The sequence below is a fragment of the Leuciscus leuciscus genome (assembly GCF_965113295.1).
Source record: "Leuciscus leuciscus genome assembly, chromosome: 20".
Taxonomy (NCBI): domain Eukaryota; kingdom Metazoa; phylum Chordata; class Actinopteri; order Cypriniformes; family Leuciscidae; genus Leuciscus; species Leuciscus leuciscus.
The window spans coordinates 5,212,327-5,223,760 of record NC_138744.1 but is presented as its reverse complement, the minus strand read 5'-3'; the positions used below and the strand labels follow the sequence as shown (position 1 = coordinate 5,223,760).

Sequence of the window (11,434 nt, the reverse complement as noted above, 5' to 3'; positions counted from 1 at the left end):
CTGTTTTCTATTTTAATGTATTTTAAAATGTAATTTACTCCTGTGATGGCAAAGCTGAATTTTTATAAGCCATTACTTCAGTCTTTAGTTTCAAACTTAATTATTCCAAACTTTTGACCGCCAGTGTGTGTGTATAGGCATATACACTTATCGGCCACTGTTCAACTGCTCATTAATGTAAATATCTAATCACATGACAGGAACTCAATGCATTTAGGCATGTAGACGTGATCAAGACGATCTGCTGAGGTTCAAACTGAGCATCAGAATGGGGATGAAAGGTGATTTAAGTGACTTTCAACGTGGCATGGTTGTTGGTGCCAGACGGGCTGGTCTGAGTATTTCAGAAACTGCTGACCAGGGATTTTCACGCACAACCATCTCTAGGGTTTACAGAGAATGATCCAAAAAAGAGAAGTGGCAGTTCTGTGAGTGAAATGCCTTGTTGATGCCAGATGTCAGAGGAGGATGGCCAGACTTGTTCGAGCTGATAGAAAGGCAACAGTACCTCAAATAATCACTCGTTACAACCGAGGTCTGCAGAAGAGCATCTCTGAACACACATGTCGAACCTTGAAGCAGAAGAGCATCTCTGAACACACAACATGTCGAACCTTGAAGCAGAAGAGCATCTCTGAACACACAACATGTCGAACCTTGAAGCAGAAGAGCATCTCTGAACACACAACATGTCGAACCTTGAAGCAGAAGAGCATCTCTGAACACACAACATGTCGAACCTTGAAGCAGAAGAGCATCTCTGAACACACAACATGTCGAACCTTGAAGCAGAAGAGCATCTCTGAACACACAACATGTCGAACCTTGAAGCAGAAGAGCATCTCTGAACACACAACATGTCGAACCTTGAAGCAGAAGAGCATCTCTGAACACACAACATGTTAAACTTTGAAGCAGAAGAGCATCTCTGAACACACAACATGTCGAACCTTGAAGCAGAAGAGCATCTCTCAACACACAACATGTCAAACCTTGAAGCAGAAGAGCATCTCTGAACACACAACATGTCAAACCTTGAAGCAGAAGAGCTACAGCAGCAGAAGACACACAGACACACCGGTGACACTCCTGTCAGATGAGAACAGCAAACTGAGACTGCAATTCACACTGGCTCACCAAAATCAGACAATAAAAAATTGGAAAAACATTGCCTGGTCTGATGAGTCTCGATTTCTGTTGCGGCATTCAGATGGTGGGGTCAGAATTTGGTGTAAACAACATGAAAGCATGGATCTATCCTGCTTTTATCAACGGTTCAGGCTGCTGCTGGTGTAATGGTGTCTGGGATATTTTCTTGCCACACTTTGGGCCTCTTAATACCAATTGAGCATCCCCACAGCCTACCTGAGTATTGTTGCTGACCATGTCCATCCCGTTATGACCACAGTGTACCCGTCTTTTGATGACTACTTCCAGCAGAATAATGCACAATGTCACAAAGCTCACATCATCTTAAACTCCTGTCTTGAACATGACTCAGTTCTCTAAACTTATATGACCTCCACAGTCACCAGATCTCAATCCAATAGAGCAGCTTTGGGATGTGGCGGAATGTTAGATTCACATCATGGATGAGCAGCCGACAAATCTGCAGCAACTGCGTGATGCTATCAGGACCTGACCTGGTCAATATGGACCAGAATCTCTGAGGAATGTTTCCAGCACCTCGTTGAATCTATGGCACGAAGAATTAAGGGATTTCTGGAGGCAAAAGGGGGTCCAAACAGGTACTAGCAAGGTGTACCTAATAAAGTGGCCGGTGTGTGTGTGTGTGTGTGTGTGTGTGTGTGTGTGTGTGTGTGTATATATATATATATATATATATATATATACACATACATATACACCTACTATTTTGCAATAGTATATATTGGGAAAAAAAACATTTCACTAAAACTGTCGCTATTGTGATCTGGTATCTGGTACTATTCTGGTCCATTAATATATTCATGTTGATTTGTTTGATGGCTCTTTTAAATTTTGAGTTCTGAATTTCTTCTAGCAGACATGGAGAACATAACACAGTGTACTAATACTCCCAGACCTGCCAGAACGCACTCTCATCCTGATTCACTGCCAAATACGTGTCTTCTAGAGGCAGAGGGGGCAGAGGTGATGTCTCAACATTCTCAGAATACAACAAAAGGAAGGAAGCAGACAATTTCAGCACAATGACTAAACTAGTCTAAATTAGACTTTTTCTGTCTTTTTAAAACTTACCAGGGCAGAGAATGGAAGTTTATACACCCAACATGTTAAATGCTAATGTCAACTCAAATCCTAGTAACCAACATGTACAAATCAGACAATCTGAGACTAAAGTGGAGCACAAGAAAAACTAAGAACTCAATGAAGCCTCCAGAGCTGTGAAAGAGCAATCTCTGAGAAATAAAACTTTCCATCGGGTTACCACATAGAAAAATTCACCGCTCACATTTGACACATCTCTAAAACTCCTCTATTGCAAACAGTTTTGACAATACTGGGCACTTAACTTAATAATTCTGGGAAAAGCTCCATGAGCAGACATACAGTAGACAGCCTGAGACCACTATACTATATAAATCAAATGTAGTCAATACAACTTGTCAGAAGGTTTCAAAAAAGGCCAGATTAAAAGAAACATTTATGAATCAGTGTATTCGATCAATCAGCCGCCTAAAATATTACAGATGATATCATTGGACAGGCTGTATTACAGCTAGTGTCAGGGTTCTGTCACTTCTGTCTAGTGTATTTCTTGGTTCTGTGACAGAGCTTCGACACTCATGTTTTGTCATGTCTTCGTATGTGCGCGCGTCTGTATGCCTTGTTACATGTGCGGGGCGTGGTGTTTGGATCCCGGCACATCTGTCTAGTTTGGTTTCGGTTCTGTGTTGGGATTCATCGGCCGCGTGCTTTCATGTCGTGTTTTGTCTTGTACTGTGTAGCACGCAGCTTGGGTTTTCCACTAGCTGTGTGCTTTCATGTTGTCATGTTTTGTGTGAACACGTGGCTTGTGATTCGTTTTACTGGCCATGTGCTTGTGCTTTTTGTCATGTTTGGTGTGAGCACATGGCCTGTCATGTGTTTCCTTGTGTCATGTGCTCTCCTGTAGATTGTCTAACCCCGCCCACCTTGTTACCTGATTATTGATTCATTCGCCCCACTTGTCCTCCCTAGTTAACTGCTTTATTTGCCCTCCCTATTTATTCTCGCTGTGTTTGCAGTCCTGTGCTGGTTCGTTGTCACATGTACATCGTGTGTTTACTCTTGTGTGTTCTTAGTCAAGTCAAGTCAAGGCAAGTCAAGTCTTCCCCCTCGGGGTAGTTTTGTTTGTATTTCGTTTTATTTTTTGCTTAATAAAAGCCTTTATTTCTTCTGCGTTTGAGTCCTCGCCTCATCTCCTCAACCCCAAACCGTGACAGCTTCCTTTCTACATCAACCACTTTATTATTTGCATTTCAAATTAAAAAGCCTCTTCATAATGTTTTCCTCATAAAAAATCCACAGTAAAAAACGATTAATCTACGTAAGTCGGTCATGGTGATTCAGTGCAGTAAATGGTTCAAGAGCTTCCGCTGGCCTACAGTTTCATTATTTGGACAAATGTCAATTGTCAATCATGAACCACTATGGTTTTAAAACACAGTACTTTAAAATACCACTTTGAAGTGAGGAGCCAATGTTATTTAGGACAGGTTCATCTACATCTATCTATCTATCTATCTATCTATCTATCTATCTATCTATCTATCTATCTATCTATCTATCTATCTATCTATCTATCTATCTATCTATCTATCTATCTATCTATCTGTCTGTCTGTCTGTCTGTCTGTCTATCTATCTATCTATCTATCTATCTATCTATCTATCTATCTATCTATCTATCTATGTCTCAGATTAATTGGCGCTCAACTCAAGTATGAACTCTCAGAAACTCCGCTCATGCCTGTGAGATGAGAACATACACTCATATTACGGGAATTTAAAGAACACAGCGTGTGAGAAAAACACAAAGATGTAATGTCCTGTCAGAACGTCCTATGTGTGAGACTGATGATGTTTTGACCAGCTCAGGCAGCCGTGTGTGTGTGTGTGTGTGTGTAGATACACATTTCTACCGAATGGCATGTTTACATCCTCTAATTCCTGCTTTATGTCATGCCACACCAGTTAGTAATAATAACCAAAACAACACCAGAGGATGTGAAAGATGATTAACACAAGGACTCTTTAGAAAGCGCTGCAGATTTACACAGAACTGGAACACCCATCTCTAGCATGTTTGTTTATTAAATGGAAATGCGTCCTGTTTAACCGTGTTAAAAGCATTGCAAAACATTCTGCAAAGAAAATCATCATTGATCATCCTCGACTATGTCAATTTAAAGAAGGAAAAGGAAATGTCTGGGTCATATTTGACCACAAAATCAGAAGGAAAAAAATAAGATATGTTTTGCATGAAGAAAATGAAGCCTATTTTATTTATTTTTTTCATTAAGAATGTTTGCATTGTGGCAAAAAATATATCATAATTACCATAATGCATATTTGCATTATTCTTATTACTGTAATACAGTTTGTCAGGCCAAAATAATAATAATTATTATAAGCATAAACTAAATAGAGTACAAAAATCATACTATCATAATATATATTTTTAATTGTACATAAAAAAAGTTATTTACACTGAATTAAGATTAACTAATAATATTATTTTAATACCAATTATAATGATTTTTTTTGGGGGGGGGGGGGGGGGGGGGGGTAGTAGATGCACTTAACTGGCATTTAAATAATGTCACAATGGAAAAAGATTTTGATGTGAATTATTATGGAAAGAAGGGGGGGGGGGGGGGGGGGGTTGCAAAGTTGCAAATCTGGGATGTGAAATATGGCCGGACATTTCTTGGCAGTTTTCATAAGATTCACCTCTAAAAACCACATTCACGTAACATAAAATAGTCTTTATGTCAGCTGTGAAGAGATAAACCTCACACTCTTTTCTCTTAACACGTCTAATCAAGAGAGATGTGATACAGATGGAGGAACGACCACTTCCTCTGTCAATGTGTGGACAGATGGAGAAAGACAGAAAGAAAACAACACACAGAATAAACTCTTGTGCTCTACTACTAACAGCCCAGCTCGCAAGAAGAGGCATCTGTGCATCCGACTGAACGTCTGCATAAACAACGACTATATGAGGCTGTGATCGAGACAATGTAAAAAAGATCATTCTGCAGATCTGAGATTCACAATAATATTGTCTATACATGGTCATCATCACAACTGAGCAAAAAAGGAGAGCTTTGGTTTTCCCCCTCAACTGCTTAGTAACTCGAGTGTCAGATGAGGAACAGGATCACTGGACTATTTCTCATGAGCTTGTTTTTGAAATAAGGAAGTCCATCTATGGGTGAGTCTTTGAACACGGAGACATTCATGAGACAAGGCCAGACTGAATAAACAAAGACTGAATGTAAGCCGCCTGCGTCCAGTTTTTTGTCAATCGCATCAAATGAAATCAGCTGCAGAACATTTCAGAGATGTTGCAACACAAGGACACAACATATAAACAACATTTCAGTTTCCAAATGAAATGAGTCACAAAAAGACTTCCCTGGAGTGGTGTCCTTACAAATAACAGAATAAAAATGTTGCACCATACTAATGTTGGTTATGATTGATTGACTAATTAATCAAAGTAACTGCTCTTCAACAGTCCACCAAGACCATTTATGGAAACTAAACTGAAATCATGACCACATTAACATATGACCTCTCACATTTACATATTAATGCATATTCAGTAGTCAGCTATTTAATTTCCCCTGATGAATGACAGTATGAACTATACCAATACAAAGAAGTTAGTCAGTCATAATAAAAGTCATTAACATACAGAATTATGAAAAGTACAGTAGCAAAATGTAAGGGGTAGAGAAAGGGTGGACATTTTTTTGGTGCAAGATGCCTTGAATAACATTATAAGTGAGAAAAAAATGGTACAAAAGTACACAGTATAGCCACCTTTAAAGCATTAACTCTTTCTCCCCGCCATTGATGGAATTTTACGGCAATCCATGTTATCACTGTTATACGTTATGCTATTACGCACCTTCTGAAAAAGTATAGAATCTCCGGATCAGAAGACAGGCAAAGAAGAAGCAGAAACAAGCAAAGAAGCATTGCTTATGCACACGTAAGCTAAACATTAAACAGCATATAAAGCAAAACTGCCTAACGTTACTGAATGAAATGTCGACCCATGAAGCAAAGTGTTGATTGACACAATCTACTCCGTACATAGTCTACTCTGGACGTAGTCTTTGGGCCTTGTTCAGACTGTCAGTCCAAATCCAGTTTTTGTCCATATCCGATTGGAATCCAATCATATTTAGCAAGTGTGAACGAAAAAAAAAAATCACATGAAATCACATTTGAAATCCTATTCAAATCGCTTTTCTGGAAATCCGTTTCAGCCTGACCGCTCTAATCGGAGTTTGCGTGGTTTATGTCACTTTCTCACGCCATGTAAAATGTAAACGTCACACGCTATTATAGCAAACAAGGATGAAAGTCGTTGCAGGAACAAGGTTGTGTTGTTGCAAAATGCCGGTCGAGCAGAAAGTTACAATATAATGGAGATATGTTGAATTTTGAGAGCGGTAGAGATGACATCACAACATTGTTTTCAACTAAAAATAGAAAACTTTTTATGCGTTTTGCCCGTTCTTTTACTTGACAACAGCAATATGAGGGACTGAAAATGTAAACATTTGAAAACAGGATTCAAAGTTAAAGTTTTTTGAAAACAATACCATTATCGTCTCTGTTTAAACTGCAAAAACGTGAATTTGTGAAAATGGTGTTATTATCCACATGCTTATTACATGTTCAGTCTATAGGGGTGTAGTGTTTCTTTACAAAGTAACATCGCCAACTACTGGCCTGGCATGAATAATACAGCGTTTTAGTCGTTTTCGCGGATACATGTGAACAGGGATTGTTTTGACAATGTTGTTGTCAGAACGCGAAAAATGCAAAGGAAAAGTGTAAGGTTTTAAAATGCAAAGGTTTTTAGTACATTGTTGTCGTGTAAACAAAGAGATTAGATTCCATCCAGATACACAAATAATCGGATTTGGACTGACAGTGTGAACGCAGCCTTAGACAAACACACTATTTCCTCAGCTTTTTGTTTAAAATGATGCTTTTTCATGAAAGTGTTGATAAAAAATATATATATAAAAAAATAAGGCATGAAGCTATGATAAAATGAGGCTCTGTTCTTTCTTTTGATATTTTGCATGTTCAAATATATATTCTGGGGGCCATGAAAACAAAACAAAAAAATGTAAGGCAACTAAAAAAAACAAACAAAAAAAAAAGCGGGGAAAGAATTAAGCAGTGTTTCAATATAAGGTAGCTTATATTTATAACTTACAGACTTCACTTATGTCAAATATTAATTTGTCCGTTAAAAAAGGATACTATCATAAAAGTGTAAATAGAGCAAGAGCCAAACGAGCAAAAGCAAAGCATATTGTATGTTTTATTCATAAAATACAGTCAGACTGTCTTCCCCTTCAACACAGTTAGTCTTTGTAAATCTGGTTTATACGGCAGCGCAGAATCTGATCAGCTCTGTCACCATGGTGACACTATTGGATATGCTTTATCTTTATCTTTACAACCAATGATCGGAGATAAACCCATGACGGTCATCATGGCCTGACCTTAAAAAGTGAAAATAACATGTTTTATGAACAGAGAGAGAAAATGAACTTAATTACATTCACATAGCTGATTCTTTACTAGATTGCTTGAATGTATTCTGAAAAATCTTGGCATGTTACCATGGTTGGGCTTCTTTAAGGGTCATGAAAACATTTATTTTAGATCTCTATTCATTTATTTTTGTTACTTGGACTCAGCGTCAAGTCAACATACACTATAATCTCATAATTATTCATCAGACTGTGTGGGTCTAATCCAATGAGAAGGCAACTGTCTAATTATTATTCATGATATGGACTTTTCCTAAGTTCTATGTTAAATTTCTAGATCCAAATGTGCTAGTATTCATTTCAAGTGGTTATATCATACATTTTTTGATTCTTTTATAATCAAAAACATAATTGAACTTGTTATGACCCTTGCCACCCTCTTTCTGATCTCTAGAATTCAAAAGGTCATATTTTTTTGCTGCCGTACCTTTTTAGACGTCTATGTAAAAATCCATTCATATGTAAAATGTTGATAAAAAAAATCAATATATGTTCCTTTTGTTCTAGGGAGGAGATCTGAAAGTTAACTTTTATATACTATTATTATGATGTTTTGAATTAGCATTTATTTTTATATTTTCAGTATTCATTTTAGTTTTAGTAATTTTGTCACGTGCTTTTGTCAATTTTATTAAAAAAAATTATATTTCTATTAAGCTCTGATTTATTTTCTATTTCAGTTTTAGTTTTTGAACTTTTAGTACTCCAACCTAAACCATATTTCAGGTAATAGGCAAGGCAAAATTTTTCCTTTTTATGTTTAAGTTTTTTAAATGCGAGTCTTTCATCTAATATTTATATATTAAAAACGCCCCCAAAAAAAACAAAAAAACAAACAGACAATAAAAACACTACGGAGCCCCTAAAGTGACATAAGGATGAAAAATATAATTCAGTGCTTTTGCATTCTCTCGCAAAAACGTTTGTGTTCTTTGGGAGTGAACGCAAAGTTTATCGGGGAACGCAAAAGCATTGACATACTGTATAATTTTTCTTCCAATCAAATTTTTTTATAACCATGTCACTTTAGGGGCACCATACAAAACAACAAACAGTGGCCTCTTTTTAAAAATGTAACTTGTTCCCACAGAATTAGAAAGACATTTCATGTTCTGTTCATTTATTAACTTCCCAAAGACAGAGGGCAAGTCTGAATAAAACTTTCCTTCTCTAAACACTAAATTTAGGGTTTGGTGAAAATGATGTCCACAGAGGAGCTGTTGCCCAGCAGAACATCCAGCACATCCACCAGACAAGATCTGCGAGAGAACTGAACCAGCTTATCTACGGCCACACATACTCACAAAGCCCCACTGAGACCAATTACATTCTCGCCCAGCCAGAGTACGGCGCTGAGATCAGGCCTCAGGATAAGATGAATTACTGCTTCATCTTCACATATTTTTGCTCATTTCCAGGATCGACGGAACGCGGCCGGGGCGACATTCCACCTTCTGAGAGCCGTTCATTTGCATAACATCTAGTTGAGGGGGTGAGAGGGGGCCGTGGAAAATCGGATCAGAGGAAAATCTGCAGTTCGCACAGATCACCATGGCTACAGAGAATGTGACTTGCTCTGTTCTCTGTCAGGTAACCGGGTCTGTCACTGCAGAAGATAGTCGTGTGCTACTTTCTTTAGCCGCATTTTACCATACGTGCCTGCAGCAAAAGTGAACTTATAAACTTTTAAATATGTCGATGTGGCAAGCAGGGCGGGGGCGAGAGCCGTGGGAATGGAGCGAGGCCGGTGGTGCGAGTGTTAAGGAGCGTCACCTGACCGCCACACCAGTCTCGAGTCCCACGGAGGAGCTCTGGAAGGATAAAAGGAGGAGTGACGGATCCATTTATGTAAGTGAGGATAGCAAAACAAAGTAAACTGTGACATATTATACCCAAAAATGATTCAGACACTTTGATCTGATCATGTTTTGCATGAGTGTTTTTTCTTCAATCGCAAAAGTTTTTACACCACAGACTGAACAGAATTAAACATTGCATGGTAACTGATTGACCTAAATTGGTATTATCTAATTGTGTACTTAATTTAACAGCTGACAGCTATTCAACCTAATTCATTTGTGGCAGTCTAACAGAAGGATGGCCATAACCAGTGAAATATCAACTGATTTGATAACTCTGAGTTCTTGTCATATTTTATTACCATTTTCTAAACCATGGCGAATAAACTGTGATAATGTGAGAAATGTTGAAGGGGTCTGAATAAATTTTGATTTGACTGTACACACACACACACACACACACACACACACACACACACACACACACACACACACACACACACACACACACACACATATATACACACACACACACATATATATATATATATATATATACATACATATACAATACATATAAATATATAGATGTATATAGATAGTATAAATACTGTATATACTGTACATGTATATACATTTTAGATGAACTATTCCTTTAAGGCCAGCTTTGTCTAAAACCGTCTTTGGTATTAAAGTCACCCTGTGGTGAAAGTAAGGTTTTAATATTGTTTATATATCTGTGGTGTTTTTAATATGCTTTAAGACAAACTATGTATAAATTCATAAGTCAACACCATTGCTGAGTATTTTCTCTGTAAAACTGCAGTGAACCAAAGACAGTCTCAAAAACGCGGTTTGAAATCTCTGGTGTTTCTGACGTCACAAACTACCTTGTAACCAATCACGTCAACGAGTGGATCTCTGAGCTGGTGTGAGTGAGTGGAGGCGGGGCTAATTTGCATATATATAGAACCACGTATACTAAATGAGGCAAGGGTGTAGAGTTACATTCAAGCTATTTTGAGGCATGAATAACAAAATTATTTTAGCATCCAAAAACACATCCAACATCTTTAAATCTGTGAAGGTCAGAGGTATATAGTTATACAGAGACACATTTCACAAGTGTGACAAGGAAGAGCTGCTGTAATTTTCATTATCAGTACGGAATGTTTGTTCGACCAGATGATGGGTTTCACATGGTGTTCTGTCAGATCAGTGTGAAAACTTCTGGCCATGTCAAGTCCATGAGTGACCTTTACTGGGACAAGCTCCAAAAATTACAAGCTGAAACTCATCTGTCCCTTCTAAACCCTTTGTCTGTTTAACCTCAAGTTTCGTACAACTTGTAAACACACTTGCGAAAAGTCCTTTTTGCATGTGAGTGTCGCTCTCAACAGTGCCAGAGGCTCCCAGTGTTTTAACTCATACCATCTAACTACAATAACATCTAAACCGTGTGCCACTATCTATGAACAGGATACAAAACGGGCCAAAACCACTTGGGTCAGTGGAAAGAGGGGCTTAATAATAACATATGTAGGTTTTGGTATTTTATATAGGTATAGGTATTTTATATAGGTTACTAAACATAATTTTTTTTTTTTAAACTCATTAAGTATACAAGTATTCATTACTTCAATGAGCGCATTGTTTCTGCATTAAATTATTACATTGTTTAAATTACTATCATTTTCACTAACTGTGATTTTGTATATGTATATTTCTGAAATACATACAGTAACTTAGAAAGTCAACTCTGATAACAGATCACTCTAAATTGTAATGTAGACACATGCATTTTGTGTAAAGCTGCTTTGAAATTATGTGTATTGTG

General features: G+C 37.6%; 1 protein-coding gene across 22 annotated transcripts in view; it reads right to left on the bottom strand.

Annotated features, from left to right (window-relative positions):
- The window catches only part of rims2a (regulating synaptic membrane exocytosis 2a), a 204,284-nt gene that overhangs the window by 12,267 nt on the left and 180,583 nt on the right, over positions 1 to 11,434 (bottom strand). The window lies entirely within an intron of this gene.